This window comes from Silene latifolia, chromosome X, assembly GCF_048544455.1.
Source record: "Silene latifolia isolate original U9 population chromosome X, ASM4854445v1, whole genome shotgun sequence".
NCBI classification, from domain to species: Eukaryota; Viridiplantae; Streptophyta; class Magnoliopsida; order Caryophyllales; family Caryophyllaceae; genus Silene; species Silene latifolia.
This window is the reverse complement of record NC_133537.1, coordinates 64,714,887-64,723,789: the sequence shown is the minus strand read 5'-3', so window position 1 is coordinate 64,723,789 and position 8,903 is coordinate 64,714,887. Positions and strand designations below refer to the sequence as shown.

Sequence of the window (8,903 nt, the reverse complement as noted above, 5' to 3'; positions counted from 1 at the left end):
AGCCAAAACCGGATTTTCAGTTGAGGCAGGGGCTACTTATGTAGCAGCAGGCTCGCACCTAAAGCCCCTCTCAACCTTAAACCCAACCGTGTTTGGTCTCTTCTTCCCCTTTATTTTCTTTTCATATTTGTAATCGGTTTTTACCATTTCAAATATTTCAAACCATTTTTTTATGAACTTCAAACGACCGCCATTTCTTCGTTACTTGGGAAAACAGAGCGTTTCCGGTGGCGTTGGAAAGCTAAGAGGTCAAGTTTCATCTCCAATTGGAATCACTTGAAAATATGTTGTAGAACTCGAGATATGGCTCTTCAAAGTAGGCACTAGTATTTTGAAGTTCTTCCTTTGCTCGCCTAGCTATCTTACTTCTTTGCGCATCACAATTAGTAGTCTCCAAGCTCTGACTCAACTCATCTCCTAAATGCATGCATAGGGACATGTTTTAAGCTTGATTCCGCTTCTCTTTGGTTCATTCCTGCAAATAAGACAAGAGAAACCAAAGTAGACAATTCAGGGGACATTTGTAGCTAAACACTACACAAAATGCATAGCGATGCATGCAAATATGGTACAATAAGTCTATATAAAATGCATGCATCAAAGCTCAAACTCCCCCAAACCCATAGACAAAGCATGGCCTCTAGACACAAAAGAGTGTATTGCTCCTGAGTCAAACAAAACAAAAGATGGTGTATTATGAACAAGAAAGGTACCGGTAACTACATGAGCATCATTCTCAGCTTCTTGCTTGTCCATCATAAAGAGCTTCCCGCTGCTTTTCTGGCCTCCACCCTGGACCGAGGTGTTAAAATTACTCGGCTTATCTGCCGAGTTCTGAGTCACACTGTTGGTCGGGCGCTGGTAAGATCCTCCACTATTGCAGTTGAAACCGCCATTGTTGTTCTGCCCTCCACGGTTACCCCACGACCCAGATGGCCTGTTGCTGGCAAATCTCTGACTCGGACCCTGAGAAAAATTCCCTGATAAGCCCTCGACGCCCCTCCAACTCTGGCACTGGTACAGTCGTACTTCTTATGGCCTATACCTCCACAATGGAAGAAAGTGAGGTTGGAGTTATCACTAACACTCCGACCTCCACCTCTTCCCCAAGCTCGAGATACCCCAGAAAACCCAGATCCTCCAGAAAAGGCTCTAGACTAGCCATAATTGCCTTTCTTGTGGCTCGACTGATTGCCACTCTCGCTTTTCGCTTTCCTCTTTTCGGTGGTGGTCCTCTCCGCAGCCTCTTTGGATAAATCCACTAACCTCTCCGCTTGCCCGACCCTTAAGTACACGTCCTTCAGATTGGTGATAACCCCGGCTGGTAACCTGTTCATGATCTTGGGTGCCAACCCCCTCTCAAAACAAAGAGCTAAACCCCGCTTCCCCAGCTGCATGTCCTCCGTATAACGTGATAACTCAAGGAACCGGTGGTAGTACTCCGTCACCGTCATGTCGTTAGTCATGGTGAAAGAATCAAACTCGGATCTCAACTTGTGACGGATATGTTACGGCACAAATTGTTCTCTCATGGCGCTCTTTAAGCCCGACCATGGTATAACACCGTCCTCCTCCTCCCTGTAAAAAGCTCGGGCATCCTCCTTCACGTTCTGCCACCACACTGCAGCTTCACCCCTCAAATAGTACGCTGCCTGCTCAACGTCCAACTCCGGTGGGCACTTAACAACCTCTAAGAGACTCTCCATCTCACGATGCCAGTTGTCGAGCAGCTTAGGTTCCCCAATGCCCTCGTAAGTAGGTGGGTTGAAGCGGGCGATGATAGTGCTCAGGTGGGTAGCATCCACCGGTTTCTCCGTCCCCTTACCCACATTCTTAAGAGCCTCAAGGAGTGCATCCTGCTGCTCGATCATACGGGCTACCTCATCCATGGACATCTCAGTTGGTTGGATATACGCGGCTGATCTCTTTGGTGGAATTTTGAGCTGATAAGAAGCAAGGAAACGTAAGCACAAAGCCTACGGCTCAAAATATAAACGACCCTCCGCCAAAGAAGCACTCGGCCGAGTATAATATAATACTCGGTCGAGTATGGACTACTCGGTCGAGTACCACTAGTACTCGGTCAAGTTTTCCACTCCAGAAGAAAACGTCAAATACTCAGAAAACATACTCGGTCGAGTATAGGTGATACTCGGTTGAGTATGCTCTACTCGGTCGAGTATGCTCTAATATTAGGTCAAGCTGACACAACCACTAGCTACTGCTACGCACACCTCAAACAACACTCGGTCGAGTGCTTGGTTACTCAGCCGAGTACAGGGTACTCGGTCGAGTCCGCCCTGCTCGGCCGTGTCATGCGAAAAACGAGCTACTGCTATTCGTGAACATACTCTACACATTCTTTTCTACCAATATATACATACGATATGTCACTAGCCTTGAAAGCCACATAATAAACACTTAACATGCCAACATACTTTCTACACCACTTTTATACTCTTCTTACATACTTTCTACACCACTTTTATACTCTCTTAATTGCTTACGTTTCTCCCTTCACCCCTATATAAAGGGTGTTGATCCGGGACCTAAAGGGCACCTCTTATACACTTCTTACATACTTTCTACACCACTTTTATACTCTTATTTTATTTTATAGTTTAGTTTAGATTAGGTTTCCCTTTATCATTTCCTTTATGTTATAAACAATTTCTTTACGCATTTCAATTTATATTACAAGTTCATTTACAATTTCCATCTCAAGTTTTTGTTCTTCTATATTCAAGTTCTATTTCCATTGTCAAGGTAATTTCATTTCTAGTATTATTTTGTTATTCTTTAGTCTTTTCTATCACTAGTTAGTATGTTTATCTTTATCATTTCATATGTCATTAGATTAGTTTTTATTATGCATAAGTAATTCAATTGTCTAGGGAATAAGGGAAACCATGCATAAGTAGTTCTTGGAATTGTTGAACTAGAATGTTATAATATCGTTTCATTGTTTCTATCACATGTTTGTATCGTCACGTTTAATCTTTGTTTAAAGGCCTTATTCATAGATTAAGTTTGTTAATTCGTTCTATAAGTCGAGAGGCACGGTATCGGATTAGACTAAGCATGTGTAGTAGGATGACCTAGTCATAAACGAGAGTTTCTCTAGGACCCGGTCTATGCTTGACACTAATATCGAGAGGTGGGTGTCTCTAAGCCTAAACAATTAACGATTTATCAACTCCTATGTTTAATTTGAGCATTTACATAATTTTCATGTGTAACCCGACCTCCCTAGACTATTTCTTTATTATTATTATTGTTTTCTTTCATTATCCAACCAACCAACCAACAACCGATAAACCGACCTTGATAAAATTCACTCCATAACAACTAATTAACAACTACCGTCTCTCTGTGGATTCGACCCTTACGTACTACATTCATTTGTGTCTATGGTATTTATTTTTTCATAGGTGTGCGATAGCCTATCATCCATCATGAGCTCCATATTTGACTTAGGTGGAGTAGATTGTTGGAATGGTTGTTGAGGTGCTTGTTGGAAAGGTTGTTGTGTAGGTTGGTTGAGTGGTTGGAATGGTGGCCTTGGTTGAAAAGTTCTTCCTTGAAAACTCGGTGGACCTTCGTTAAAGGGTTGATTTTGTTTGTTGTCTTGGAAGTTTGGTGGGTTTTGTGATTTTGTTTGGAAAGTGGGGTTTTTTACATTTTGAGAACCATAGGAAAAATTCGGGTCGGCTCTCATTCTGGGGTGATAGTGGTTATTGTTAAAAGCTTGTTTAGCCGAACTAGACTCCCATACTCCATTCACTTGTTCCATGCAACTCACATCTCCCACCATCAAAGGGCACTCATTTGGTGTATGCTCTTGATCTCCGCAAAATTCACAACTATAAACATGGGCTCTTGGTGAAGAATTGTTGGGTGTATTAGAACTCAACAATGCAACTTGTTGCTTAAGCTCCTCTATCAATCCCTTGACCTCCATGTTATTTACCGACTCAACACTTGCCTTTCCTTTCCTTTAATAACGGTCATTGTTCCAATGGAAAGTTCGAGACGCCATCTCCTCAATCAACTCTTTTGCCGTCTTGTGATCAATCTTGTCGAGTGCCCCTTTCCCCGAACCAGAATCTAGGTTCATCTTCATATCATTATGCAATCCCTCGTAAAAGTTGTTAATGAGATCATCCTCACCAATCCCATGATGAGGACACAACCTTTGAAGGGCCTTGTACCTTTCCCATGCCTTGTAGAGGGTTTCATCATCTAGTTGAGTGAAGCCTTGAAGCTCACTTTTGATCTTTGCCGTTCTTTGAGGCGGGAATTATTTGTTCAAGAAAGCTTTTGAGACATCATTCCATGCCCTTAGAGAATCAGGTTCAAAACTCTTGAGCCACTCCTTAGCACTTCCCCTCAAAGATTAAGGGAATATCCTAAGGCGGATGGCATCATCCGAAACTCCATTGGCTTTTTACATCTCACAACTATCCAAAAAGTCATTGATATGCTCATTTGGGTTTTCGGTTGGACCTCCCCCAAATTGATTCCCTTGGACTAGCTGCAATAATGTACCCTTCACTTCAAAGTTGTTAGCTTGAATTGGTGGCTTTACAGTAGTCGGGTTGACTATTGTTTTTAGAGCCAAATTGTCTCTCATAGGAACCGCGACCATAACTACTTCTTCGGGTGTCCCAAAAGTATTCTCAAAGAATTCTTGATTACCTGATTCTTCTAATTCACCTTCCACTATTAAAGGTTCTTCAACACTTGAACTTTATGCTTCTATCAAACCCCTTTTTCGTAATGATTTAAGTCTTCTAGAGGTTGCTTCAATTTCGAGGTCAATCTCGAGTGGTGGACCTCTTCGGTTCCTCCTAACCATGCAAAGAAGAACCTACAACACTCAGAAAGGGATTAGTAACAAATAAGGAATTAGTCTAAACTAGAATAAAACGATTAATATCTAGCCTTTGCTCCCCGGCAACGGCGCCAAAAACTTGATGGAGTTTTAAAATAACCGCAAGCGCACGGTTTGTTATAGCACTTGGGGATCCACTCCACGAGGAGCAAGTAGAGTATTAATTGTTATAATTCAACGGTTTAGCTAAGTCTAATAAAATGGAAGTTTTGATATTATCTAACAACTAGTCTAATGAACAAGAAGTAAATAAACTAAGTAAATTCTAAAATAAAGAAACAAGCAATGAATACGGTCTTTATCAATTAGAGAAAGGCCTAGGCTCCGATCAAGCCCTTAGCAATGAGTCATAGTTGCAATTAGTCAATCTACAAGTAATGGGTTCATGGGGTCAAGAGGGATAATACTAGCTAAACTAACCACCCAACCCTCCCGAGTGTAGGTAGCCTCTTGAGTCGGGTTAAGGTCCCACTTCCATGGATGACCAAGACTGAGCCCAAGGAATTAAGGTCAACAATAAGTCCCAACTAAGTCCTTCCCCACTCCCATGGATGGAATTCCTTAGTCAATTGGTTAAGTCTCTTTAGATGGGTCTCACTCCCGTGAATAACCCGCCTAGAGTTGATAGCCCGAGTATACCGGTATCCACTACCATAAGCCCAACTCCCATTGATAGCCTAGGTAGCCCAAAATCGGCCCAACTCCCATTGATAGCCTCAAAAGGTTGGAGAAGGGTAAAACAAAGGGTCAATTCAAATCACCCAACCAAAATCGATTACCCATAACACCACAACTTGTCAAAAGCGACAAATCACCAAATAAACTCATCATTTGAGCCTAATCGGACCTTAGAAGGGTGACTACTCACTAATCATGCTAATTAAACTAAGACAAATGATAAAGGTTGACACTTTAGCAATTGACATGTTATAAAATTGATTTCTACTATTAATCATGCAATTAATAACTAAGATAATGATAATTAACTAATTAAACTATAATTAAAATGAAATCAAGCTTAAAGGTGGTAACTTTTACTACAAGAAATGTAAATATTCAAACTAAGAAATAAATAAAATGCAAACAAGTAACTAAGAAAGATAAAGAAAAGAGAAAATACCAACAATTAAAGGTGAATGAACAAGGAAGAAGAAAATTGATTAATAAAACTTAATCTTGAATTATATGAAGAATAGATGAAGATTTGATCTCCAAAATAAAAAGGAAAATACTTGTGTTTTTGTCTCTAATTTGCATAAAATGAAGCTTAGGGTTTTAATATATGGATTTGGGGTATTTATATGACCCCATAATAGTCCATTATAAATTTGAGCCCAAAAGAGAGATGAGGGGGGAAAACGAGTAAGATGATGTACGTACCTCATCTTACGCTCCTCCTCTTCTCCTTATACATCAAAAGTTGGTAAAAAACTCAGTAAGTTAAGGTACGTTACGGGCAGATGAGGTACGTCCCTTGTCTTACGCTCCACATCTTCTTCAATAGTACCAAAGAATAGGTCCAAATCAGCAGGATGAGGTACGTAACGGGAAGATGAGGTACGTCCCTCATCTTATGCACCATATCTTACACTCTAACTAGTGTTTCTAGCTTATAAACTTCATGTCTGACTTGCAAATTGCTTCGTTCTTCTTTTCCCTTGTCCAAAACTTGGTCCACCAAGGTACCTACATAAAGAAAGCAGCTAAAGGAGTACCGTAGACTTGAAATATACATATGTCAACCCGGAAAATAGTCAAAAAGAGAACGGAGAACAAGATTTGTAAAAGTAGCCGAAAGTTGAGCTTTTTAGCGATTTAAGCACTCAAAATTGGGACTAACAAGAGTTTAGAAGGTAGATAAAACACGTGAATTAATGTGCTAACATTCCCCAAACTTGTAACCGTCTTAACTAACTACAACTTATCTATTTTATATTGCATTGAGAACTTCTTCACTTGATTGTTCGCACTACAAGCTTGGGAAACCAAGTCTTGTAATGCCTCCATATGTGGGGATGCCTAGTGGAAAGGGTTCCGACCTATAGGGGTGTTACAAAGTGGTATCAGAGCAATGGGTTCGGAGCCTAAACCAATGAACCAAGAACTAGGATGAGTCAATCTAAAATGAACCCGATTTGAGTTATAGGGAGCTTGTAACAAGTTTGGGAGACGTCCCAAGGTTGTGCCATTGTCCTCTTTACTTAAGTCGGTCACTATGCGGGGGCAATGAGGCGTATTTCGTGCATATGGTTGCTGCATATTCCTTGTTTGGTTTGTGGATTTGTTACATGCTTGGTGATATCTTATGTGCTAACATGGTTGATGATGGCACAATTGTGAAGGATGTGTTGGATGTATAGATGTGAGTATATGTACTAATTGTCATCATATGTGAGTTGTATGTCGTATCAATGCCTCTATTTTTCCCCGTATATGCGTTTAGGAACATGTAAATAGGATTATATGTGGACTTGTGTGAATTGGGATGGATAATAGCCTATAAGATGCGCACTTGGTCAAGTGGAAAACGGGACTCGATCGACTAGAAGACACTCGACCGAGTGCTCCTGCCACTCGACCGAGTGGACACATTTCTAGACCCCTAGGACCTCCTGTAAGTTTTGGCACTCGATCGAGTAGAGGATCCACTCGAACGAGTGTGTGTAACTCGACCGAGTGAAAGGACCACTCGACCGAGTGGACTAAGTGGCATTTCTGGAAACATTCTGTAAGCTGAGACACTTGACCGAGTGGGCTCACCACTCGACTGAATGATACTCCACACTCGACCGAGGGGACCTGTATAGTGGTCAAAGCCATTTGCCTCCTAATTTGGAGCATGTATTGACGTTTGTTACGCTTAATAAAGAGACATAGTGCCGAGAACCCATGCAAGGACTCCTTCACCTCCATCCCGCATATCCAAGGAAGAAATGGAGCGACTCATAGCTCAAAATGAGGCCCTCACCGAGGCCCTTAGAAATGTCACTAGAGAGAGAGATGCGGCGATGGATGCCTCCGCCGTGAGCACCGCCATCTCACGCCACCGCCCCACCAAGTACCTTGGGGTTGGGGAGCCTTGTATCTTTATTGAATGGATAAGGGAGATGGAGAATGTATTCGAAGTAGTAAGGTGCCCCGAAGCACTCAAGGTGGAGCAAGCCGCCTTCTAATTGGGAGGTCTCGCGGGGGGATGGTGGTATAAAGAGAGGGACGCTATGAGAGAATTTTATGAGGAAAGAGGCAAGACCGCAATACCATGGACCGGTTTCAAGGTATAAATGAGAAATGAATTCATCCCCGAACATGTAAGGTGCAAGCTCCGGGCGGAGTTCGATCGGTTTGTGATTACCGACATGATGACTGTACAAGACTATTATATCCGCTTCAACGAGCTAGCTACCTACGTGGAGGACCTCCATCTTAGCCAATCACACTTGGCTCTCAAGTTTGAAGGAGGATTAACCGTCAAAATCCTAGAAAAGCTCCCACCCGGAGAAGTGTCAAGCGTGAAAGAGGTCTATGCGAGGGCCGGGAACACGGAGAGGCTACTCGGCATGACCAAAGAGGCTAAGGGCAAGTGCAATGGAAGAACCTTTTATAAAGTTCTTCCTTTGCCATGTCATTTTTTATCAATCTAAAGAATAAAGAACTTTTTATCACAATGCAAAAACTTTACTTAAAGTTTTTCCATAAAAAAATATTAATTATATAATGTAATTAATTGGCTAATTACTTAAAAAGTTTCTTGTTTTTTGAACAAACTTGGTTCTTAATATCAAACCAAGTTTTTTTTTAAGGACAAACTTTTTCATGCAATGGAACAAACTTTTTTTAGAGGTTCTTATTTACAAACCTAATACAAAAAACCTCCCATTGCAATTGCTCTAAGGAAAGGTCCGGGGAGAAGAGGAAAGTTGAAGGTGAAAGCGGAGGGTACCAACTCAAGAAGACTAATTTCAATAAAACTAGATCCTACTCGGGAAGAGCGCCCACAAGTGGCTACGGG

The 8,903-nt window shown here is 41.6% G+C and overlaps 1 non-coding gene across 1 annotated transcript; it reads left to right on the top strand.

Moving 5' to 3' along the window:
• The first annotated feature begins 4,172 nt into the window (after nt 1-4,172).
• On the top strand, nt 4,173-4,279 carry LOC141625150 (small nucleolar RNA R71). The gene has a single exon (XR_012534945.1). It is a non-coding gene; the product is annotated as a small nucleolar RNA R71 (small nucleolar RNA).
• Nucleotides 4,280-8,903: the final 4,624 nt, after the last annotated feature.